The 26,876-nt window shown below is 38.4% G+C and overlaps 2 long non-coding RNA genes across 7 annotated transcripts in view; both read left to right on the top strand.

The window, feature by feature from the left end:
• Positions 1–26,876, top strand: part of LOC106491925 (uncharacterized) — a 156,877-nt gene that overhangs the window by 110,486 nt on the left and 19,515 nt on the right. For 5 of the 6 annotated variants that reach the window (XR_010884252.1, XR_010884255.1, XR_001293843.2 and 2 more), the window contains 2 exons: positions 2,532–2,584; positions 7,386–7,440. This is a non-coding gene — a long non-coding RNA (uncharacterized lncRNA). Of the gene's footprint in view, positions 1–2,531; positions 2,585–5,317; positions 6,190–7,385; positions 7,441–26,876 lie in introns of those variants that run through there. The other variant, XR_001293840.2, reaches the window with a different exon arrangement.
• On the top strand, positions 17,348–21,061 carry LOC136992182 (uncharacterized). Its single transcript, XR_010884256.1, has 3 exons — positions 17,348–17,426; positions 19,620–19,778; positions 21,003–21,061. It is a non-coding gene; the product is annotated as an uncharacterized lncRNA (long non-coding RNA).

Here is a 26,876-nt window from a genome sequence, read left to right as displayed (position 1 = left end):
TTTTGAAAGGAACCGGCTTTTCTTAAGATTTTTTTTAGGGAGGTTATCTAGGAAGAAAAAAAAAAAGATTAGCAAAACCAGTTTGCAACTGGCAATGTGAGGTTATATATTTATGAATCCCCAGGACACATGTTGCATGGAGTTGCAGCATTTCCTTGTCCTTAGAGATGCCTGTTCACGACTTAAGAATGTATATGTACAGAACACTCCCTGAATAAATACTATTGTTAGGAGCCAAGGACTCTGCAAGATAACAATGAGTTATTGTTACTGTTATTGTTTATGATACATTTTAATGGAATTGAAGAACCAAGACCCAGCAGCCTTATACAAGAATGGACTTATTGCAGTGGTGAAGAATTGCACAGAGGCTGTACTCGGTCTGCAAATTGTTTGCTAATAAATGACATCATCTGCTATCCACACACTCTCCAGCACATTTTTATTTATAAAATCCCAAAGGACTATGGCCTTTTATTTCTTTCGCAACCTTCCAATAGTTCCTGGCTAGCACAGAATTGCAGACTTTCCTATGATATGAAGTTCCTGCCAGTTTATACCCTTTATTCTTTTTCCGTGTGTCATGAAAATAAAGCTGCTACCTCCATCAACATTTTCTGAAGAACAAAGTATGAGGACAAATTCTTTCCGGCATTGCACCAAGGCAAAGTGACTAACTTTTAAAGGACTGCATGATGTAACTGGGAGCAGTTTGACTTGTGCTATATGGTATATATAATAGAGGTGAATGGAAAAGTCAGCAAGGGAATATTTTAGGCTGAGTGTCAGGAATTGTTTCTTTACAGTGGAATCTTTTACAATACAGACTATTCATTGGAGGAAAGTGATGGGAGCTCCATTGCTTGAGTCATTAAAAACTGGGCAAACCTCTAGAAACACAGTGTGGAACAGTTTTGCGTTGGCAAAGGTATGAATGAAATGATTTACAAACTCTTTTCCATCCCTTATTTCTATGAAAGACAGATGGATAGGTTGATAACCTTGATGTAGTTTTAGTAGTACACTGCTAATGCAGCTGTTATATTTGCCAGACTGGGTTTTTCAAAGACGGTTGGACAACTGCCTCTGAAGTGGTTAATAAATGACACCAAACAATGCCAACAAAACTCTTTGCGCTTCAGGGAGATGGCTTTCAGCAGAAAGAAGTTAGTATTTACAACATTGTCCTCTCTAGGATTTTTTTTTTTCCCCCACTTGGGCAGCTAGGTTCACGTGAAAGACCTTTCTGTGAACTAGTAGAAGAGTGGTCACTAGATGTCTGTTAAACATCACTCAGACTGAGACTCTATTTACCACTTTATCTCACAGTTTCTCTAAAATGTTGCTTCCTGACATTGGAAGATCTCTTCAGTGAGTTTTAGAGCAGTTGATATACCTTGGCCACAGCAGCATCACCTTCATAGTAGGGAGTATATGTTTACTTGTAGGAAGAAAGGAGAAATCTGAGAATTACCTGAGAATGAATTGGAAAGGAGTTTCTATCTATCAACAGAAAGGTAAGGAAGCTTAGGAATGAAATAAGAGCATACAGAGGAAAACATTTTCCATTGCTGACATGGACCCTTTTATAGAGAATTTAAACCTCGTAACGCTTGCTTTTCTAGTTGCCTTTCTTGAATCCTTTTAAAGTATTTCATGGGTGCTGATGAGAAGCAGGGATCTATGTACATTAACAGCCAGAAAAGGTAGTGATTAGGAGTGGACAGTTCTGTTATCAGAATAGTGATTTTTATTCATCAGCAGATGTCGTTTACTGAATTTTCTCTCTCCCTGTCTTTAAAAGTAGCCATTACTGACCCTTGTCTTCTCACTCACAGCAGTTCAAGTTTTTGAAGTTGATAGCTCTAAGTAATATGTAAACAATATGTCTTATCAGAAAAATTTGGGGTTGATGCTTGTTTTTGGTCTCTTCTTCTGGCAGAGAAGGTGCTCCTGCTGTAGTCCTAACTGAAGGACTCCAGCAACAAGCAACGGAAGAGAGGGGAGTGCCTGCTTCCCCTTCTCCTCATTTTTAAATTACAGCACAAAAATATCTGTTGTGACCCCTTGTGACCCCTTCTCTGTTTTTATTAAATATACTGCAAGATCTAACTTCTTTTTAAAGATTTGCATGACATGCTTGGGTTTGAAGAATCCTTTTGGATTCTCTGAACACACTACAAAGCTGCTGCTAAACTATCTTTCTTTATTGCTAATGCTGAGCCAAGGGATATTTCTTTGTTTTGTGTGTTTAGAGAACGTGTAATAGTGTTATGTTTATAAGGATGGAGGGAAGTAAAAGGTAGTCATCACCAGATGTTCTGCTCAAAGTAATTATTTCAAAAGTAGATACCTAACAATCCTAAGAGATAATGTGATACACCTTTACCAAAATTATGTATCAGAGAACTGAATACAAGGTGCTTCAGTATAGATATCCCTGATAGTGATATTTTCTTTTATTATCCCTTCCAGCTGGAGATTTTATTTGCTGTTGATGTTACTCTTATTCTTTTTCTCCTCTTCCACAGCTGATCTGAAAATCAGGATATATATCCTAAGCTGAAGGTGGCTAAAATCCCAGGTAAAGATGAAATCTATTTTATTATTTAAACCATCTTTGGCATTTGCAGTCAAGAAACTGTAAGTTAGCTTATTTAGTGAAACAGTATGCCAGACTCTTACTTGTGGTGGAAATAATTGAAGGCAAAAAGGCTTTGGCGGAGAGTGTGGGGACAGAGGTAAGGATGTTTTCTGCAAGACACAGTGTAGTGGATTAATCCTAGAGTAAGATTTATTTGTTTTTTTAATGAAAGATAGTGATTGTGAGAAGCCCTGTGTTAGAAATGAAAGAAAAAAATTGCAAGTGGTCCAAATGAAAAAAAAAAAAAAGGTTATTTACTGCCTTTATTAAAAATATTTACAAAGACTCCGTTTAGTCAGACCCAAGGTTTAAAGCCATAATTCAATATTAACATGGTGTCCAAGAAGACCGCTACTGCTCACTACTGTCATTCAGACATTTGCTCAGATGAGCTGAGAGACATCTGCTCATCTTATTTCATTTAACTCAAAGTAGTCTTTTTAGGAAAACAAAGAAATTTGGAAGAGGAAGCAAAGATCTTAACCAGTAAATAATTATTATTACAGAAATAATAAATAATCATCATGCAAAAGATCTGACAGGACATAAACTGTGCTGAAAAATCACCTCACCTTGTTAGGTAACCTGCCAAAAGCTGAATATATCCTAATATGTTACTTGCTGTATTGTACTCATTTAAGTCCTGTAAACAAACACGGGGAAAAAATGTTCTAGATTAAACTATTTTTAGATGCTAGTTTGTGACAAGAAACTATTTTCAGTGCACTGGGATAAAGAAATGGGCAAGAAGAAGGGAAGTTTGGTACAGCTCCAAAAATTCATTTTTTCATGGCACAGTCCATGAACTATGGAACTAGTTGGGAGCAAGAAAGCCAATTGCCACTCTGACTGTCCTGGTAATTTTGCTTTTGGCAGGGAAGTTGGGAAAGCTTTCCAGCTGGTGGGGAATCACCAGGGAATCGCTTTGCCTCAGAAAAGGCATGGAAAGGGCTAAACCATGTGAGGAAAAGAGCCCTACTCTGTAAGGGGGTATTCTTGGAGGATTGGCACAGCCAGTCTCACAGCTGTTAGAGATATACTAGCAACACTGTGGATGGCATCAGATTCCTTTTTAGAGTACTCTTAGGGAGGAGTTCCTTAACTCTGTTTAAAAGTCATTGCCTTTCTTGGGGCAAAAGGATCAAAACATGTATTATTAAACCATCTGAGGCAGCTAAATTAAATACTCTGAGCCTGTTTTATGAGCCAGCATGCACACGTGCGCTCTCTCTCTCCATATATATGTATATATATATTTGTGACCTATTTTGACTGCATAGTATTTGAGATCTAACAACATTTGGAAGTGTTACATTTGGCATAAGAGATTTCTAGCATGACAGATAAAGCCTGAGTTCTTTAGAAAGATGAGATGCCAGTCAGTCTGGTTCACACTAGGGTTTATGTATCTGTAAGTTTTTAATCATATCTCAGAGTTTTGGAATAATGTCCTTGGGACCTCATCCTGTTGTTGTCATCAGCTGACTGGCTCCATGTGAGCACTGGGAAGCCAATAATTTAGGGATGATCGCTCAGTCCTAGAAGAATATAAATAGAGCTTGAAAAGATGCAAATGACTGAAGATTTCAGTTTTCAGATCTGCTGTGAACTTTGAGTAAGATCGTGGAAAAAAAAGAGAACAGTTCAGTGGGGCCTGATTTCACACAAGTGCCTGAAGTGAGATATGGTGTTGATGTCTACGACTGTGATCCTTCAAATGTTTCATTAGTTGATGAAGTGCCCTTGGTACTCCAAAGTTCTGCTTTTGTGCGTATCTCCAAACGTGTGGTTTTTTGTGACACCCGAGAAACTTGACATAATGGCATATGCTGAGTCAGTGCAATGATTCACACACCAGCTATTCTGCTGCCTCCGTTTGTGAGGGGAGTCCATGGACATGGTGCTTTGAAATCATCTGGCACACCTGTGTACCGCTGAGCTTCACACAAAATGCACCACGTCACCTACTGTTCAGAAAAAAACCCCGTATGTGCAGAAGAGCCCTTTTCTATACAGTATCTGCCAGTACTCATGCAATCTAAATGAGGAGGATTCTTCTCTCTCACTTTCTCCTTCTTAAAGTCATCCACTGCAGCAGATAAGGATGCTTTTTACTCTTTCTGTAGAAGCTTGGACATTGGGCAGAAAATAATACAAGAGTCTTTAGACTGGAAGGACTTCCTCATCTGGAATGGGTAAAGCTTGGATTTTGATCCCTGCTAATAGAACTCTTTAGACATTTTTTCCAGTGACTGCTTGCTATACAATGTATAAACAGCCCTTGGAATGGGAACAGGAATACAGATCTCCCCAATCCCTGGTTATTGATAGAAAAATAAATTCATTGAAAGTGGAAGAATAAGCGCACTGAAAGTTATGAAGCATCCAGGTGTTATAGTAATGGGTGCTAAGTAATGAACTAGAGAGATGAAACTGAAAATGATCTAAAATAGAGAGATTAAGCTGAAAACAAAGGAGGAGTGCTTGATTAGGCTATTGAGCAGGATAGGAAAGCTTGTAAGTGGATCTTATTACTGAGTTAAAGTAACACACTCACACATTGACATAACATTTATTTTCTTTTTCCTGGACATGTCTGCCTTCTTTTAGAGAGGATGTATATGTGCAGGGGGGAGAGTTGATAAGTTTTATAATCTGGTATTTTAATAATAGCTGCCTGAACAGTTGGGAACTGTTGTGCCCTGCCTGAGAAGGAAAATGATCCTGCTGCAAGGAAGAAAGAAATACTGCACTGAAAAGAAACATTCTCAGCTGGAGAGCTAACTCAAGGCCAACAGACCACAGCCTCCTCCAGACTCTGCAGCTGATGATATCCTTACACGGCAGTGCTGCCACCAGAGCACTGAAACCTGAGAAGTTAGTAAATATCAAACAGATAAGAGATTTTTAAGAGCTACTTTAAAGCAGAAGTGCACATTTGGAAATACAGGAGCAGCGTGAATATTTTCATTGGTATCTTCTTACAGACAGTTCTTCTCATTACTGCTGATCTAGTATACTCTTTATTGCTGTTGAAAAGACTGTTCTTAGGAAATAAAGACATACTTTTGGATTTCTGGAGGCAAAAATGAATATGGTATCCTTATGTAGTAATAAGTGAATAAGATCTTATTCTAAATATTTTGCAGGAGGGAGCTGGGGTCGGAACTGAGGTACAAAGAGCAGAACACATTTCCTGAAGGTCAGCTGAGAGAGAGGCAGTAGGAGGTCCCATGAGGGCTCCCTGGCCACAGGAGACCAGGCCCTCCTCAGAAGCTGTAAAACTTTTCTTAGGATTTGGACTAAAGGTCCTACTTGATATGAATGGCAATTGCAAGTGAGGCTCGTACATCATAAATAGTTATTATAGTACTTTTACAAACATACATACTATGGCAATATTAATAAGTTGTGTGTATATCTATAGTGGTCTTATATCCTGCCAGACTCTATAAATTAAAATATCTATTAAGTGTCTGTCATACTACAGTGCACATTTATAAAGATGCTTCTCATATTGATGATGATTTTATTGGAGTTTAACATAAAATAAGAAGCTTTTTTCAGATTTTTTATCTGATTCAGGAAATTATATTTTCAGCATTAAACTTTGTCTAATTCTTAGCTGCTTCATTTTACATTTCTTTTTATCAACCTGAAGAAAGCTTTTACTCTTAGTGTTAAGGGCTACAATATGTAAAGGGATTGTTTTGCAAGATAAGCTGTTTTTCAAAAATACGGTTTATATTCTTTGCAATTTGTCTGTGTAAGCTATCTAGGTTTTAGAGGGAATCAAGAACTTGTTTGTACATGGGAAAAATTACACAAAAAAGACTTTAAGATATCCTCTAAGCTTCCACAAAACTCACGAATTCAGACCTATTGCTTTTGAACAACCAAAATGTGAGCAAATTTAGATTCTGGTCTAGGAAAAAAAGTTAGGCCTAACAAGACAGATCAGCTGCTGAGGTTTTCAGGGAAGGATCTTAAGCTGGCAAGTGGAAAATTCTGCTTTGGGAAGTTGTCTCTAGAGCTATCAATGGAGAAGGAGCATGCTTTGGCTACCTTGCTTCAGAAGGCAAAAACGAAGTCATGACAAGATAGTACAAGAACCTCAGGCTGGCACTGTTTAACTGACTTGCATTTTTAACACATCTGTAAATGCAGGCTTTTTCAATGTCCCAACCTAAATTCTTCATAATGGCATGAGAGAGAGAGAGATGTTAATATACACAAGCTTTGTGCCAAAAGAATGAATCTGGATGTAATACTATCAGAAATTTGGGGGCTCTTGTAATCAATATAAGAAATGTTGGTTTTGTCAGGCAGGACTGACAAACTTTCTCTGCCTTGATACTATACTATACTGCATAAACTATAATTTAAATTGTAGATTAATTTATAGATTTATAGATGTAATTCGTATTATATACAGGCTGCCCAAAACTCTGTCCCAGAATGTGCTGTATCAACGTAAAATCAGGGTGGATTCTTTAGGGGAAACTTATTTCCTCAGATGTTCCAAAACAGTGTTTTAAAAAATATATAAATTTGCTGAGGACATTGCACAGACATTCGAGATGCACATCTGTAATACTTAGAGAGCAAGAAGCCCTGAAAACAGAACCAGATCACAGGTGTGTCTTCTGCTTTTCAACAAGCTCATTGAACAGGGTTCCTCTTTCTCTTCCTAGGTGTTGTTAATATGTACAGTTAACAATGAAATACATTTTCTTCACAGGCAGCTGAAGCAGAGCTTAAGGATGTCTGAGGTGGTACTGAGGACACTCTTGAATGTGTGTATTCTGTTTTGTTTTAGCAATAAGGGGGTGGACAGGAGGGAAGATGCAACTGAGTTAAGAGCGAGATGGTACAACATGTAACTACGACAGGAAAGAATGTTTTTTAAAATACAAAAACCATAACAAAATTTTTAAATAAGATAAAATAGCTGGTCATTACAAGGAAATTGTATTGTTTATTTTCTTTTTTGAAGGCCCCCTCTAGGAACTTTTTTAGGGCATTTATCATCATGGTTATAATTTGAATACATGTAACAAAACTTCATTTTAAATTTATTTGTAAGTATCTTATCTCACACCAAATGATAAAATCCTGAAAGATTTGATAAAATCCTAAAAGTCCTGAAAAATTACGTGCTATCAGTTCAGTAAAGAGTGGCAGTTTTTCTCTGACGTTCCTTAATAGGCCAGAATGTACTAGCTTTTACTTAGACTTGATAGTTAAAAGGAGACGGATATAAAATTGTAATTAGGAAAAAAAAAAAGTAAACTTTTTTAGATTTGCCACAAAATGACACTTGCTTCACTCAGCTGTTTTCTATGTAAAGTGTCAGCAGGGACACTTAAGTTATTTGGTAATAACTTTTGGTAAATAACCGAGTGCTAGTAAGTATGACATCCAGCTTTTATGTCAAGAGATCTCAAATCACAGGAGAGAAATGGTATTATCTTCACTTTAGAGATTGCTAAGAGGGGAAGTGACAAGGTCACTCAGTAGGCTGTGAATTGCATTGGAGGTGCTGGACATGTACAGTGAAATTTAGTCAGAATAAATCATCATAATTTTACCTTCTGAAACTAAAAACTTTTTAGTTATGAAACTAAAGGGTGTCTTTGAAAATCCTTGTCAACCTCACTCCCAGCAATTTCTCTCACTTTGGATTCCAGATGCTTTTTTTTCTTTTTCATCTATGGGAGTGCAGCACTACTGAATTACTTTTCAGCCAGTAAAGAGTAAATCAGCTGTGGGAGTTTGGAGAGCCAGTAGAGACTAGAAGGAGATGCATTGATAATGACTTCTGCAGAGAAAAAAAGGACAAGAATGACACCCATTTAGTATCCTTAACATGAAACATGCATCAACAAAGTTTTAAGTGTGGCTGTTGCAAACCTCTTTGGGATTATAACTCATTTTTTTTACAGTGCTTCTGGGTCAGCATGTGATGTTTAAGTTAGCAGGTTTCAATTCAGTTCAGCTCCTGGTTTAGTGAAAGCATTTATGCCAGAAATTTCAAGAAACCTTATTTCACTAAGGAGGTGGTAGAGGAGGATGGACACAACCTATAAAAGAATTAAGTAGATAAAGAATTCCATACTTCCACCCACATTTTTCGTATTCCCCAAGGGTGTATCTTTTCCTTCTCTCAGTCTTGGGAATAATTTTCCGTTTACAGTATTTTTAGGCAACCCCACCTAGTACCTTTTATCTTGCTAATAAATTATTTTTCCAATACTTCTAATTTAAAGTGTGTTTGAGATACTAACTGTGTTTTAAATTTGGTAATAAATGACCACAATTCATAAAATTTAATCCTAGAAAATGAGAAACATGATTCTCATCTCACTTAAATGCTCTGACACTGTGGCAAGGAGCATGAAATATATAATGATTATGTATATTTTTTTAATGGGTAAAACAGTTTATGAGAGTCAGGTAAGACTCTTGGAAGAACTCCACTGAGTTGAGGGATTTCAGCTAGTTGAAAATGGCATAGGTAGGTTTCAACAAAAGCTTATTTTGTTACTTTGCAGACATCTCTGGTAAGTGAAGAATAAACCAAAAATTGTGCCACTACTCACTGTGAAAAACTGTATTAAAATTTTCACTTTTGTTCTGAAAAGGTTTGTAAGACAAGTCAAGAATTTCTTTTATGTTTCTTTCTGAAACTAGGCAAGTTTGTGCTCCTCTTTACCACAGAGTGATTTTTTGGGGTGCAATAAAATGGAGATAAATTAATGCAGTCTTCACATCACTTTGAAACCTTTCTGTTAACTTCCCTTCTGATGGAAGGTGAGGATCTAAGAACAGTTTTACTAGGTCATTTCACTTAGCCAGTGCCTTATCTCGGAGGCCAGAAGAAGGTGTTTATAGAAAAATGTAAGAACAGAATCTGAACAGAGTAAAGGTCACATAAAGGATGACTGTTATCCACCTTTGGGTTGAAGTCCAGCTTTTGTGTAAGGAAAAGTGAAGCAGCAGCTCTGTCCTCCTTGATTGATCTAGAAGGATTTTCAGGTTTTTCAAACATGTTCTCTTAAGCCAATTCTGAGAGGGAGGAGAGTTGAATTTTTTTCAGGACTTCTGGATGTTCACCACAATGCTAGCCTAATGAGACTACCAGGAGCCTACTGTGCTGCTCATTTGGCCTGGTTTTATTTAGAGCTACTGAACTGATATTTTCACAGAACTGTATATGACAGCCCGAGGATCTCTGTTGCTGAGTGGTGATCACCAGTTCACAGTCCATTTTTTATGAACAAAGTTAAGATTCTTGTTTCTCCATGTGCTGCATTCTAAATTTATCTACATTGTTTCTTCTAGCACCTTATTTCTTAGTCATTTAGGCTCAAAGGTTGGCTCTCCATAGTTGCACCTATTCTTTATTATCCTGAATAAGAGTCCCATGCTATTGTGTTACCCTTTATAAGCCAAAAATGTTTTGCGGAGCTGAGAGACCTGTTTGCTTTGGAATAGGAGTTTGAGTTTAAGTCTTCAATATCACTGTTGTTTTTTTTTTCAGTATCACATAGGTTTTTAGTTTTTTATTTTATTTTTGGAGGAAGAGAGGAGATTCTGGACCAGACTCAGGCTGCTGTATCTGGATCTAAACAACAGATCTGTCTGCTGTTGGCTTGAGAAGTTAGATCACAGTTTGGGTACTGCCTTATGTTTTCAGTCTCTGAGCACATCCTTGGCTTAACTTTGCTTTTTGTACTGGCTCTGCTGCCTCCCCAGGATCGGAAGCACATGCCTTAAACTCAAACCTTAGTAGTTTCTTTCTCTTCTCGAGCTAATGTGATAGGTAGAGTAATAAGCACTGACTTCACAGTGGATTTCTAACACAATCACAATTTCCTTGACACAGTATTTTGGGGCAAATATAACTGGAGTGATTATGTTTGTGGGATTTTCATCAGTCTGTGATATTCTTGGCAAAATTCTCTGTGAGTGAATGGAAGGAGGTAGGAAAAATGAGAAACACGCTCAAATCCATCCTCAGCAATCTTAAGCATTATTGTTTTCAGGTTGCAGGACTCACCTCCTCTGGCTTCTTTCCTCATCTGAGTTGCTCTTCAGTTTCTGCATTCAGTTTCCTCTAGACCTAGGTGATCCACAGTCATATATTCCCCCTTCTCTCTAAAACCCTGCTGCTCTGTTTATCTTCCTAGTCTTCTGTTTTTTCAGTGTCAACAACAGAGCCTATTTTCATTCTCTCCTTTCTGAGGAAGTTGCGCTATGCCAGATCCAGGGTACTGGCAACTTTCAGTTGTCTTAAGGTGCTCCCGCTGGAATGGGAAGTGTGCACAGTAATAGTACTCATCTTGAGTTTGCAAGGGCCACAGCTGGCCCTGGGCACAGCTAGCTGACTGCACAGCCACCAAGGCTTTCAGGGAACTGGAATTCCTAAATTGCACCTAATGCCTTGCTTTCCCCCCCCAGTCATTATTGAAATCTGTATTATTGTAACTTCACCTGTTTCTCTGACTTTCCAACGTGTGTGTTAAACAAGTTTAGAATCTTTGAGTTACTTTCTTTGGCTTCTATCCATTTATTAACATTTATTTTGAATTCTACCACTTTAATACTGGGGGAAAACCCGATCCCAATGAAAGCAAGAGGAATGTTAGATTCAGTGAGAGCACTCTTTTGCGCTTTGTCTTTAAGCTTGTCACAATAAGTTGTAGCTCAGTAAATACAATTTTTGTTGTTATTACAAAAAGGTGAGAGGCTTTGTACGGACATGATAACTCGGGGTTTCAGGACTGGTCTGGTCTTGCCGTAGCCCCAGCTGGCTTTAGCTGTGATACCAACTGCCACATGGACAAGTGACCATTGTCTCCCCTGCGGGCACTTGGCTCTGGCAGTGCCAGGGAGTGGAAAGGCCTGACACCTCTGAGCTGTCCCTGCGCCACCAGCAGAGGTCCTGGGGGTGACCTGGGGCCAGGGAGGCACTGGTGCAGCTTGCAGACTTCAATTAGGAGCCAGGGAGAAGGAAGGAGACTGTGTTAAGAAAATGTATAAAAGTAAACACTGGGGGATCCAAGACTGAGGAGGAGGAACCCCCCACCGTGAACATCATCCTCCTCCCAGCGAAGACCTGAGGATGCTGACGACTCATCGCAGCCCTCAGCCCTTCTTCTGAGCAAGATGGAAACCGTTGCCCCGAGGACCCTATGGGACACTGGAAGGGTGAGCGTAACACCAGAGAAGAGGAGTAGATGCTAGGAAGGATTTTTGATATGATAATTTTAGCTATTTTTAATGAAGCTTTTCTATATCAATTAGATAATTTGGATTGTTACACTGTTAAAACTTTAACTGAACGAACAATACATTTCTCACTCCATGTACATAGTGTTTCTCCTTTTGCTATAGCAAGATTTTGAGTGTAAGAAAATCAAGAATACAGACAATTGAAAAGAAAAGTAGTTTACAGGTATTAAGTGTGGTATCTGTACTATTGAAGAGATTTGGCTTTGGTTTAGGAAGAGGCTAGCAAAGAGTTGCAAGAAAGTTGTTATCTCTATAAGTAATTTGAAAAAGGATATAAAAATAGCTTGATTATTGTGTAGGCATTGTGGAATGGAGAGAATAAATGCAGCATTATATAAATGCAATGTGCCAGTTAAATACAAGCTGCTTCTGGGTCTCGTCGTGAGCAAAAGCTCAAGTAGAAGAGGACAATTTTTAGAGAGCAGAGCAATTGCTTTCAGTGTAAGGAGTAATGCTGCAGGGCATATCTACCCACCTCAGAAAGTGCTGGCAGACAGGACTGCCTTTTGGGAAAGGAGAAAGGGAAATGAGTTCTTCCCTGATTACCCAGGCCTGAGGCCTAACTGTTAGATGGTGTCAGCTGGCATAGTACTACTGACAATTTATCCACCTTGCTCTAGATGCTATACCCTATGGGGATGTAATCAAAAGTCTAGTTTGTTTTTAAGAGAGATGGCATAGAAACCTTTCCATTTCTTTGGGCATCTACTATATGTGTTGCAATTCATAAAATTCATAACTGCCTGGATGTGTGTTGTGATTCCACGCATTTGGCAGCATGTTTACATTGTATTTTGTTGGGAGATGCAAACAAGCTTATTCCTATCTCCAAAAATACAGGATGGTGACTTCTGCAAAATACGATTTTTTTTCTGGTTAAACCAAACTCTTTCAAAGTAACTAATGCACAAAGAACAGAAAAGTGTTAGAGGATTTTATTTATTTTAATGTTATAAGTGAAAACTACAGGATTAAAACAAAGACATCAAAATATTATATACTGTTTTTGACTGTTACAGAATTTATTCAGCTGCCTGTAACTCTAGGTTCTTATTACTGCAGAGGTGAAAAATGCAACCTTACTATGCCTTGCAATTAAATCCAAAAACCTTGGATCCCAAGCCACCACACAGTTAAATGCTCTTTGGGATATCATTCCTTATCTTCTTGGAGGTAAAAATAAATACATGAGGAAAGTGCCATAATTCTTCCATGTGTTTGGACATACTCATTCCCCTCCTGTTCATGAACATTCTTTAATGTTTTCTCCACTAGTGGGTTTCCTTTATTGTTGCACCGATAGCTGATGGATGATCGACGTTCTGGAACCTCTATTCTCTTGGGCTCTCAGCCTAACCTTGAAGCCTTCAGGTGTCACATATATTCAGTACCTTGGAATTTTCTTCCAGCCATTTTAATCCCCTATCATCAATCTGTTAACAATCGCTGCATGTTTTGTTTCATCTCAAGAAACATCTGGAATAGTTGTACATATTTAGTGTTTTTTGTTGAAAGGATCTTTTTTATTTGGTCTCATATGTCATTTTTCTTCTTTCATATGCCTTAGCTACCTATTTTCATTTAAATATATCGGGTCATGAATTTGTGAAGTGGATCCTTGGCCTGCCATCAAATAATGTGTCTTTGAGCAATTGATTGTTTATACAGCTTTTTGATAGTAAGCCTTCTTTATTGTCTGAGAGATGTTTGACACCCCTTTTCGAGAACAGTAAATAAACCAAAAAATTCTGATCTTTTCTAAATAACTGACTATTGTGACCAGAGACTGAACATTCAGCCTAACACAAACTTAGCAATGCAACTATTTCCAAAAAGGTGACAAACAATTAGCTGACAGCCAAAAAGCTGACTGAAGGCAGAATTGAAGAGTTTGCCTAACAGCATGGCAGCCATAGTCATTTTAATTCAAAATTAAGAATAATGATTATGATTAAAAAAAAAACAAAACAAAAAGACGGGGGCGGAGAGGAGGAAAGATGGAGACTCAATGCCCATCTCTGTTTCCTGGTCTTCAAACCACATCTGGGAGGACAATGCTTCAGCCACCAGGCTAATGAATAGTAATAAAAAGATGGAAGTGGATTGGGTTGGAGAAGGCATTCAACTTCTTTTCCTTGAAGTAATGCCACCATACAACAGAGTACAAGAATCTGAAGAAGGACCAAAATGGGAGCAAGGTAAAGGTAACCCTTGAATGGGGAACCCTCAATTAGGGCAATCGTCTGAAATGGGTAGGGGGATTATTTATCCAGGGATTATTTCCCTGGAGGAGGAGAGAGGAGGGTAAGTTGCATTCGAGTCTTATCCCTGAGCTCCACAGTTCAGTTGGAGCCTTTGTGAGTTGAAGACTGAGTATCATCTTTAGACTGTATTAGCTGCCTGTCCTTCTTACATCATGGATATAGATCTTAAAAGGAAATGCTGGGCTTTTTAAAATTTGACTGAGAGCTCTACTGTAGATCTCTCTGTCGCTGTTTTTAGTGGGGTTTTTTTTTTAGTTTTTTTTTTTTTAAACAGTACTTTGAGAAGCGAAAAAGATTTTGTAGTTTGAACCATAAGCCTAGTAAATTGCCTATCACTCTTGGCTAATACATTTAAGAACTTTGCTTTCAACCTGATACTAAAACTTGCTCATCTGTACTGCTGGCTTTTATATGTTAGGAAAGAGATCCAATGTCCCTCTATAAGCATTAAGAGTTGGCCATGTTCTGTGCCGATGTAACAATTCCTCTGAACTGTAGGAAGTTTTGTTTCTATTGCGTGTCTGCAATAAGAACCAGGCATTTGAAACCTGAGCCCCTTAAGGGCCCAGTTCTCAGTGATATTGATCATCTCCTGCAACTTTTTGTCTGCTTTCAATTCCCATTGCAGTTAGTGGGAGACAAGGCTCTCAGCACCTTGCAGGATCAGGCTCTCAGAGGTTGCTTTTGGAGACCTTTGTCTGCCTATGTATTCAGCTGGATGGATGATCTCTCATCAGCTGGCTGCATATGTTATTGTATATCTCAGATATTTTTGCTGTCAACTGAGGGAAAACAATGTCTGCCTTGTCTGGACTGGATTTGAAAAGTGACTATTTGAAAGGAAACTAAAATAATGGATTTATTTATTTATTGCAAATTAAATTTGACTTTTTTTTAAAGTCATATTTTACATATCATACTTTGTGTTAGGATACTGCCCACATTTGGGAGGGAGGTCTTTGTTACGAACATCTGTATTCTAGCTGTTTTCCTGTTGTAGCAATTTCCTAACTAAAAAAAAGCAGAGATTAAGTGCAGACAAGGATTCAGTCCAATTCAGCAGAGCACTCGGATAGCAATGCAACATGTAGGTGACCGTAGAATGCCAGCTCTCTGGCGATGGTGGTGACAATTCATACATCACGAGGTCCCCAAAACATCTTCAGAAGGAATAGTGAAACTTTAGTATCATTGAAAATGAAAAGTGCAGCTGAACCAATGAGGGTGGGGGGAGAAGAAACCCTCCCCTGGCTGCAGTGTTTTCTTAGAGGACTTAAGAAAAGGTTTTTTGAATCAGGCCTCCAGATTTGTTATCTAAAAAACTGCAGTTAAGCAGTCAGCTCTAGCAAACAAGCAATATGTTCTCTGGATACAAATTAAATGGAGGTAGTCATTGTTCTGGACTCACTTTCAAAATTGATTTAATCTAATTTAAAATTGTCCTGCTTCCAAAAGGAATGATCCTACAGTCCTGCTCTCCAGTCTCTGCTTTATGTTTCCCAACACTTCCTTTGAGCCATGGCTCTAGTGCTAATGTGGCTATTCAATAAATACAAGCTTGCTTTGTTTATGATTAGTTTTCAGTCATGACTCACCGTGTACCACAGGCTAGATTGGACACAAGGTTGGTGAGAGGAATGAATGCATACTTGGGATTTAGGGAATGGCAGGATTATTCCTTCTAATGGAAACATGGTTTTAGATGAGTTTAAGCCAGTTGTAAACATGAACCTTCAGGTAAGAGAGAGTGGTGTTAATCTACCTGCTCACAGCTTTGTACTGTTTTTTGTTGGGAGTAGCCTAGAACAGCTGACGGTGTTTGTGGTCTTACAGATGTTTTTACTTCTGTATTTTTGCCTTGCAGAAATGAGCATTGCAGGGAGAATTTGATGTCATTCTCCTGTTCTTATCCTTCTTGCCTCTGCCTTTTAGCTACTTCTCACAGAAGAATTTAAGAGTAATGCCAATGATTACCCTTAATGCAGGAGCAAGAGGATAAAATCTTATGACTGCCATATACAGAAGGTGACACTGGCTGATTTAATGGCCCCTTTTTCCTTATGTTCCTGTAGAGAGAGAGAGATTATACTAAAGTAAAAACAACATTCTGTTTTCTTCAGAACTCTGACTCTTAGCTGTAAATTGTCAAATAGTACAAAAATGCCACGGCTAGCATTCGAGGCACTGAAAAATCTCATTTTTAGAAATGTGGAACACCTGTTAATCCCATTGACGTCAAAGGGAAATTGCATAGAACCTGAAAAAAGTCAAACCGAAACTATCTTGAATTAGGCAATAGACATCCAAGGAATTATTAAAATATTGAGCTTAATGCCTACTGAGTAAACCCTTTTTCTCCCCTACCTGTAAATAGCCACTTTCAGTATACTTAGGATATACTTTCACTATACTTCTGATCTCACTTCTGATATAGGACGGAACACTATTAGTTGCTTTCCCACTAAGAGCTTTAGTCTTAGGCTTTTCTGTTTTCACTGGACTCGTACATAATCTGTATTTAGCCAAAGTGCACAGTGTACTGATAGGTGAAAGCTGGCAAGTTGGAAGAATTCACTCTTTTCCACAGACTGAGTCTATCCTCATCCTGAGCAATTATTTTGATACTGCAGTTTCCATTTTCCAAGCAATAACACTGCCAAAGATTTTGGTCAACACATTCAGCCTAAAAAAGTTAAAGCTAAATCTACAGCAGATGGAAATTAACTAGTGAATGCAGAACAGTAAACAGAAAATACACAAATATATCTGCATATGTTCTTTGTTTATATAGTTCAAATTTTGAAAAAAAGCAATTATTTTAAAAATACCAGTGCTGATTCCCTAAAGCAGGGACAGCTCAAGTGCTAGCAATGCCCTGAAAATAGCAATCTCAGGTGCTAGCTCACAGTACAGACGCAAGTTGTACACTCTGCCGTCCCAGAACGTGCACTCACTCAAAGCTTCTCAGTAATGTAGGCAAAGCTGATTTTTCTGTGCTTGTGGAGAGAGGGTGAGAGAGAAACAGAGGAGACAGAGTTTTAGTGCATGTTGGAGGGAGGCAGGGACCTCCATGCACTTGCCAGCCTGTAGCATACGCAGTTGGCTACCAGTACAACCTCTTTCTTTTTCTTTCCCAGGATCTTCCTCATTCTTCCTTGTCTCCTGGAGCCCACAGGTTGCTCTTTATATTCTTCCAGTAGCTGTGATGTAAGGAAATACAGGTAACTTTATTAAACTAAAAAGTCTTAGTTGAGTGGCTTAAGGTATGAGACCTCTTGTAGCACCATCTCTCTTGATTTTGTTATTTTGTTCAGGGAAAATATCTACTATATCTGCATGGTTCAATATAACTCATTGTCAGTTTAGAAAGACAATCATTTGACTGCAAAATACATATAGTTACCTGAACCTAAATATACATGTTGTAGCTAACTAGCTCTTGTAAAGATCTTTGCAGCTGATAACCAGTTTTCCAAATGGCTTAAGGAATAAGTACAGATTTAGGAATTTTCTGAGTCCAAGCTTCTTCTCACAGAGCAAGAATTATTCAGTTACCAAGCCTGCTAAGTCCCACTTGTGTGCCTGAGTTTTCTTTCTGTGGAAAGCAGGGTGTGAGAGGAGTGGAAAGGTGAAATGGTGCGTGTCTGGCTCTCACCACATTATGAAGTTAGCCACATAGCCAGGATGTGCATCTGGAGCTGAGAACACTCCTGGATCCAATAATATAGTTGTAGTCATAGTGACCCTGGTGTGAGTCTGACATGTCCTAGCTATTCATGTTCTTTCTTCTAGCTCAGTTTTGTAATAATTTTGAATGGAATATAACCAAAGACAACATGAACTAGTGTTATGTCCCATACTTTCATTTAGCCAGTTCACTGCTAGGCCATAGCAAATTCAATACATGTTCAATATTATATTTCCTTAATGTTAGATTTACTATTAATGAGAAACATGGTTTCTCACTTGGGACATTGCTATGGCTAATGTCATGACTACTCAGAGTCACCTTCTGCCTCCTGGTCTGCTGATGCAGCTGTGATGGTTTCCTTCCTCAACCAGCTGTGAGGGGGTGAGGTATTCAGCTACCTTCTGGAGCTGAGCTTTTATCCCCCCAGCTTTTCATTACCCTAGTTGTCTGTAATCCATCTAAGAGAAGAAGATAAAACAGTGCACCCTGAAGCAGTTACATAGTTTGTGTTTAGATGTGAGGTGTTACTGCAGCACTGCTGATGAATATGGAGAGTCTGTCTAACACAACATAAAGCCTGACTATTGCCACTTGGAGTACAAAATTGCAAGATTTATTAAAAAAAAATACTGTTCAATTAAGTTCATATAACAAAAGCCATTGAAAAAACTGTTCTCCATAAGGATGGTCTCATTAGCAGGGAAAGAGGGTTACATACAAGCCATTTTGAATTATTTATTCTTATTTACAATATACTTTAAGCTAACTAAGTTAGATTAAATATCTCTTTCCATTATGAATCCTTATGAGCAGGCAATGCTAAGTATGGTCATGAACAAGATCTTTTCACAATGATTGTTTGCTTGGTTCACTCTCAAAAACAGTTATTCTAGAATCTCTGAGGAAAAATGTATTCGTCCCTTTGTTTAAAGAAAATATTTGAAAACCTAGGTACAGCTTGGTCTTGCTTTTCTCAACTAGAAGAAATATTTCTGCTTTTAAACGATTTTAACAGCTGCAAGGAAGCCATGATGTGAATTAATCATCTTTGATCTGTCAATGAAATTAGTTTTCATTGTTAATAAAACCTGGTATCTTGGACAGGATCTTTAGGAAATGATTGTGGACCAACTGTAACCATTGGTGTGCAAATGAGAATCAGTGTTAAATTTCTGTGTTTAATAGAACAGATACACAGTCTAAACTCAGAGAGAAAACTGGGTCCCTCAAAAGGAACAGATAGTCTAACTCTCTGTAGGCCTGCTGTTGTTCCTGTTGAGGTCTATTGTAAATCTCCCATTGCCTTATTAATTCAGAGTCAACTTCAGTCACTAATGGTGATATCCTGGTGTATGTTATGTGGGCATGAAAAAGGCTACAGACACAGATGTGTTAGGTCAGAGAACTGTTTATCTCCCATGAACCTTTGCATGCAATTTCAAATTGATGTCTGAGTTAGATGGAGCTCTTGCTCAAGAGTGCCCTTATGTGTTAAATTGGCTAATCTTAGACATGGCCTGTGAAGTCACAGCCCTGCAAGTGGAGATGGAAGTGTTAGTGCCCTGCACAAAAAGGGGAATGGTTAGTACAATGATTGATGGAGGAAGAGAGAGAGCTATCCCAACGATGCTCCACAAGGTCACTGGGGAGAGCTGGTAGTTGAATGTGCAAGGGAGGGAGTAAGCTAATTTATGAAGTAGTATGTAATCATTTCTTTTTCCAGGCTAGGAGGCAAAAGCGAGTACAACAGACAGTCTCAGGGTAGACTAATCCCATCAGCTTGACTGCAGTTGAAGACATTCTCCGCAGACCATAAAGACATAGTGATGGCTTCCAGCTTACACAGCGGCTGTTCAGAGGCAAAGGAAGAGATATGCTACAGGTCAGCCTCTCTCTCCTGTATGATTAGGCCAGCCATGGTGGCTCAGGCTTTTAGCATTATGTGCTGCCAGAACAGCCAGCTACCATCTCCTCTAAGGGTAAGACCATGAGCTAATGGATACATTGCACAGTGCATGTGCCATAAATCCAGCACTTAAATGTTAACTGTACTGTGCCTGCTCAGGTCAATGATACAATGCATAGATAGAAAATGTGGTCATACAGTAGGGAAAACATCTCCCTGTGCAGCTGTGACTTTGTGGAAAGCTTGGGTACCTCTGAGCAGCTGGCTGGAGAGTCTTAAATAACCCACCACTGACTAGTGCAGACTTTTGCTCCTAAATGACTCAACTGTGAGGAATATAGACACTTCAAGGATTAGATATGGGTTTTCTGGATATTTCTTATGATCCATTTAGGAGCCTAAATGCCTGTCTTGATTCAGGCTGTGTGTTACTGGATTCATATGGTCTCACTGACGTTGGTGGGCTTGTTTACCTGGGTTATTCATGTCCTTAAACCTTTTAAGGTAGAGGCCTCAATGAATTGTATCAGTAGCCAGAAGCCTAAAGTAGAGTTTAAATAAATTCAATTAATTCAAAATTCTGATTTACATTACTTCATATTGGATTGTTTAGGTCAGATACTTAACAGGAGTAAAGACAAAATGATGGAGATAGCAGCATTTCCTGCAAGGTTGCTGGTACAGTGCTTATTGTCAGATATACAGGAACAGAAGTTTATCAGTGTTAAGTAGACATTTTAATATTTGAAAGACTGTTCTGGAAAAATACATGGGAGGAAAAGAATGACAATGTATACATGAGAGATCTGCACAATACTGTCTACAAAGAGACAATATAGCAGAGAGTTGGATTTGGGAAAAGAACTACTGCTGATTTCACAACGTTAAGTAGTACTTAATTTGGTATTTCTGGAGGAGAAAGAGTAGGGAGAAATCCATGGTGAGAAGTGAGGATGGTTGAAGAGAAGCAATATAGACAAGTGAAAATGTAATCATTTCCCCCAGCAGCACCAAACACACTGGAAATGAAACTCGGCTGTCTATGCATTGTTACCATATGAGATGCCCTAGAGTATTCTGCATGGCCTCTAGCTGCTGTTCCAGAAGAGCTTGGGTCTCCTGTAGGTCCTGTGCAGACATCTCAGATATATTTTGCCAACCAAGATGTACTAGATGCTTTTTTTTTCCTTCTTTTTTTAGCCAATTGAATCCCACCCTAGTAGACTTTGTCTGCTTTTTGAGTGTTGACTCTTGCACATGAAAGTCTAGACTCAACAAAATACTTAGGCTCTTAACTTTTAATTCATTTTACTGGAAAATTAGGAACCTAAACAAAAGTTAAGAACATAAGTGTTTTGCTGAATCTGGGCCAGGGAAGGAAATTCATCCCCCACAAGAGCTGAGAGCTGCACCTTATCTACTCCTCCAGCCTTCCTGGGAACACTGATCTTGAAGAAGGCACCTTGATCATATATAAGGAAACAATACAGAATTAGGAACTTGGATGGACCACAATGGGAGCACAGACCTACTAAATGCAGGTGAGAGTTATGCTTTTATATATCCTGGGAACCTTTGGTGATGCTTGGTCCATTGATGTTGCTCCCTAGGGGACACATGAATTGGCTCAGCTTTCCTTTCCTTTTCCTTTTCCTTTTCCTTTTCCTTTTCCTTTTCCTTTCCTTTTCCTTTCCTTTTCCTTTCCTTTTCCTTTCCTTTTCCTTTCCTTTTCCTTTCCTTTTCCTTTCCTTTTCCTTTCCTTTTCCTTTCCTTTTCCTTTCCTTTTCCTTTCCTTTTCCTTCTCTCTTCTCTCTTTTCTTTCTTTTTTTTTCTTTTCTCTCTTCTTTTCTCTTTTCTCTTTTCTTTCTTTTTTTTCTTTTCTCTCTTCTTTTCTCTTTTCTCTTTTCTTTCTTTTTTTTTCTTTTCTCTCTTCTTTTCTCTTTTCTCTTTTCTTTTTTTTTGGTAAAATGTAGTCCTGTTAATAGAATAGTGCTATTTTGCTGTTCCACTTTGCATTTCTTTAAGAAATTTATAGATCTTAAAAAGTAGGAACCTAAACAAAGGTAACAGTTTGACTCTGTGGTTTGTGTTCATGCCTCCTGAATCTGAAATGAGATGATTATCCACCAAAACAGCTGTTAAAACCCCTGTTCTACACAAAGCCATGAGTGAACTTCAGGGCTCTCAGTTGTGCCAGGCCAAAAGATGTGCTGACCTGGTATAAAGTGATATTTGTACCTTCTCATCTTAGATCAGTTCTGAGAAAAGTTCTACTAAATCCAGGAGTATCTACTGTAGATCAGAGCCCACTTAAGCTTTAGGTAGACAAAATATAAGAATCTTCAAATATTTTCTTATTAACTTTGTGCTACATTAAATATCTTCTGATTTATCTTTAAGTTGGACAGTATTTCCCCTATGTTATGAAGCTGAGCTATTACATACTGTAGTCATTTTTTGGTTTCTAAAGAAATCTTTATGTGGTTCTTCATCATACTCATTTTTAATCAAGATGCTTGCAATGTGAATTGAAGATGCTTTTTTCTGTCAGAAACTCTTTCAAATTGTATTTAAAACAAACACTCATTAACTTCAACTCCAGTATTTGGGGGGGGGGGGGAGAAAGAAAAAAAACTAGAAAAACTGATTAAAAGCTGGTTAGTCCTGTTTGTATGTGTGATCTTATCAGACTGGCCTTTTCCTCTCCAGATGTCACAGTTTTATGTGGTGTAAATGATACTCTCATTATCCAGATGGTCTAAGAAGTGAACAGCTTCTGGGAGGTATATGCTATTTAATTCTGCACATCCAGGGTCTATAAAAAAAGAAACTGGTCAGTGAAGTGTCTGAATTTTGCAATATTCGTTTGGGAATGGAAGCCCTGAACTAACTGACTGCACACTTGACCAGATGTGGCCTCATCTTTATAGACAACAACCAGACCACCAATAAAATTATTCAAAATAAGACTCAGAGTGGCAATCACAGTACTGCTATTCTCATCATAACAAGCACAACTGTGCGTAAACAGTAAGGGTCAAATTAAGTTCTCATTTACACTGGAATATAACTGTTTGGAAAGCAGGAGATTTATTCTGCTTTTTTTTTTTTTCCCCCCCCAGAGGAATAGCTGACAGAGAATGTAGTCCTAAGTTTTTATACAGATATAACACATATTAGGAAGCAGATAGGTAATTCAGCACATATTAATAGACCCAATAATTGGACACAAAGGGCTTAATTAATTTTGTTCTTGGATGATGATGTATGGTGTATGATTTTCACTGAAATCAAAGGCACATATCTGAGGGCAGAGCTGACCCAAATAAATTAAGTGTTGCCTCCCCTCTAAATGCTGAAAGCTACTGGATAAGTTTCAGAAAGTCTCTTTGGAAATTATTCCAAGTCAGCAAATAGTCAAGCAGAGAAGTATTTTAAATAACCGTGTTTTTGTAAATGCTATGTTAGTTTTTCTGGAAACAGGACTAGATGCAGCAGTGTTCACTATTTAGTTGAGTTAAGGTAAAAATAGACTGAAGACAATGTTCATGCAGTGCCGTAGTCTAACCTAAGGTAAGCAGCTGCCCTCCCAGTGGTATTCTTGAAATAGTACCCATGTGTACTGGTTGGGGTTTGATTGCCTCCACAGATGTAGTTCTCTAGAGCTGTCTGCTTCCTGATCTAAAGCTCTGCCAAAATTCGCTACCTCAAAGAACTGTCAGGTGACAGAGAAGGACCCTCTTACCCTGCTGACTCCCGACTCCCAGGAATTCCCCTGGGAGCTTGGGCTCCCCCCGGCCACCTGTGTGACAGGATCCCTGTGTGCCATAGGAAAAGGGGAGGCTGGCTGATCTGGTTTAAGTGCATGCTTTTGGGAAGGATGAGACTTAGTGTGAAGTAACAAACCCTCCTGCATTTTCTAGCCTATGCTGAAATGGGACAGATTCACATAGAGCTTAGTGGAGTCCCTAAATGCCCGCCTTTCTCCTTTGCCCCAGCTCTTCTGTACACTGTATCTTTAACTTCAAATTTCACATGCTCTTTTCTCTCTAATAAGAGAGGCGGAGATGTGGGATATTGATTTATTCAGGACTTGTTAAGGGTGCATTTATGATGTAGAAAGAGTATTAAATCTGAAGTAGAGTTCGTATTTGAAAATGTAGGTGACCTTTTTTGAAATGATTTTTAAGTGTAATTCATCCTGCATTCTGCAAGAATTGCATTTTTACATTTGTCAATTTGCAAAATATATTTCTATTTAAGATGAAGTATAAAAGAAGAGAAATAAGGTTTTTCATTTAAATACTGAAAGTCATTAAGGTTGGTCTTGAGACTTACTGACACCAAATTCTAATGTTCCTCCTGTCTTTGATTTTCTGGTAATCTACTGGCCATTTGACCTCTCTAACTTAATCTATTCGTGTTTTGCCTCTGGTATATTTTTCTGCTCACCATCTGTATTTTTTTAAGTGTAGAAGTGTGAGAAAAGTTGCCAAGAAATGAACAACAGAAATACAAAGCTAAAATTTCATTTAAGTTGCTAATCAGAAAGAGAGTCTTTAACTCTGTGGGGGAAATAATGACACCAGCAAAGTATAACCTGAAGATACACATGCTTCAAGGAAAGAGTTAATTTAGCAGCATAACTGAACAAAAATCTGATCCAAGACCCAGTAAAAGCTGTGTAAAAAGCTTCTGTTGGTGCTCATATAAGTTAGTAGTCCTGGCCCTGAACTGATAAGCGGGTCTAGCAAGGCAGTGAATCTTAATTACTGAGCAGGCGGGAAGATGAACAGAGAGAAGAAAATACCAGAATGTGAGCTGATCTGCTCTAAAGCTGTGTATACATGAGGAAGAAGAAAATAGGAAAGAAATTGTGTTTGCTAGAGTATTCAGAAAAGATGCAAGTGAATTATGCTAGGTTGCAATTGGGAGGAAAAGAGGATGAGTTGCTGATCAAAATTCAGGACTTTAGCAGACAGTCTAAACTGTTTTGCTTGGGTAAAATGCCCATGAGTGACTAAGGAGTTGGGAAGACCTGAAGAGAGAGATGGAAGGTCTGAAATTTCAAGAGGAATATAGTTTGACAGAAGTAATTCATCTTGTTGCTCACTGATTGTCTTCTAAAAGGCAAGTCAGATTTACTGTCATCTGTAACACTACAGCCTGTCAAGCCAGCATGGGCAAAGAGAGGAATGTACTGTTGGAAAAGTATGAAGGTATGCTGAGAACATCTGAAACTTTACTACATTTGTCTTCAGAAAGTTTTCACCTGCACATTCTCCATGGTATTCCCCATCACTGGGTGTATTTCTTTTTCTTCTGGGTTCTACCAGGTGGAGGTTGCAGTTGTGTTCCTGCTGCCTGTGAGGAAAGTCTCTGAATCAAATCCTGGCTATTGACTTCTCTCTGTTTATTTTCTCTGTGTCCTGCACCAGTGGAAATTTGGCTGCCCCATGTATCAGTAGGTTTATACAGAGAAGATTCAGTGCTTCGGTTTTGCTCTGAAACACCTGTCTGAGCCAAACACAAATATTCACTATAGCTCCTGAAGGGAACCAGACCCTAGACATACTGTATGCTTCCATTATGCAGCTTCCATTTCATTTTTTTATCCAGTGTAAAGTGTTCTCAAGATTAATGTCCTCTGTATTATATCATATTCTACCCAAAAGACCTTCTTTCCCTTTATAATCCAGTGATGGAACTGTGCTTTTTAAGGTAGGTGTCACTTTTCCATTATGGAAAACTGGAAAAACCATCTCAAGACCTCTGTTTAGCTTATTGATAGAGGTACTTGTTTTGTTTATTTATTGGCTTTGCCTCATTGCAGTATCTGAGCACTTCTTCAGCATTATTTACTGTATCACTAAAAGTGAAGCAGGATTCTTTCATTAAGCTTTTTTGTAATTGATTAAGCTTTGGAATGGGATAGCAAATTCTGAGATGACACAGGTTAAGAATGAAAATATTAAGATTTGTCTGTATTACTTTTAGCTCTAACTGAATACGTCTATTATTTTGTTGGGTTATTTTGCTGAATCTGCCTAGTATTCTGTTTGTTAAAGGATGTCTCACTGGAACTGAAAAGCACAGGAGGTCATTTAAAATAAATGTCAGAAGCAATTAATCTTGTTCTTGCTTGCAGAATAGACGGAAGTTGCCTTAATGCCCAAAATACCAGGCTACATACAATGCTAGTGTAAAAATGAATTCTGAAGTTTTTCATTGGGGTTCTGAGTATATGTACAGGGAATATTTTTAGTGGAGGCATGTGTACATACAGGAGAGAGACAGAAACAGAGAACCAAAAGAATGGCAGAGAAGTACAGGGCTGTGTAACAATTGAAAGAAAGCCAGAGAAATGCTTGGACTTTCTTCTTCCCCTAGAGAAAAAGTAATGCATGTGAGAGTGGAGGCCAAAGACAGTGAACATACCAGGTATTGTTTGGGGTAGAATATCTGATGGAAAGAGTCTTGGAAGCGTAAGCAAACACCCCCTCTCTCTTCCTGATGGGTCCATGCAGAGCTGGGGGAAGACAGGACTTCATGTACATTTTTTGTAACTAAGTGGGATCGCGTCAAAGAGGTGTCTGATGCCATTACCAGGTTCACCTCCTAATGCAAACAATGTGAAACTCCCTAGATATTAGCTATATGCTTGGGAAACTAGAGTAATCTTTCAATTTATATAATTCAAAATTAAATGCCACTGAGGGAGGTACTGCTAACATAAGAGCTGTGTACTTTCCACTGGTGCAGGATACAGAGAAATGAAATAGCGGGAAGATTTGGTGAATCTTACTGTAATTCACTGTATTTTGAATAACATCCTCAAAAGTCTACCAGTTTTCACGTTGCAAAACTAATATCCTCTTTCCTGTAAGCAACGGTTTTATATTCCCCAGCCTCTCCTTTTGTCTGATGAATCTACTAAATGTGGTGGGGGTTTTTTTCCTATGTTTCTTTATGCTTCAGAGCTAATCATTCTTTAAAATAACCATTTATTTTTCCAACCATAAATACATCACAGCACAGAAAATGCTAAGTCATAGAAAAAATGCATATTACAGC

Source organism: Apteryx mantelli, chromosome 5, assembly GCF_036417845.1.
Source record: "Apteryx mantelli isolate bAptMan1 chromosome 5, bAptMan1.hap1, whole genome shotgun sequence".
Classification (NCBI taxonomy): domain Eukaryota; kingdom Metazoa; phylum Chordata; class Aves; order Apterygiformes; family Apterygidae; genus Apteryx; species Apteryx mantelli.
This window is presented reverse-complemented; position numbering and strand designations above follow the sequence as displayed.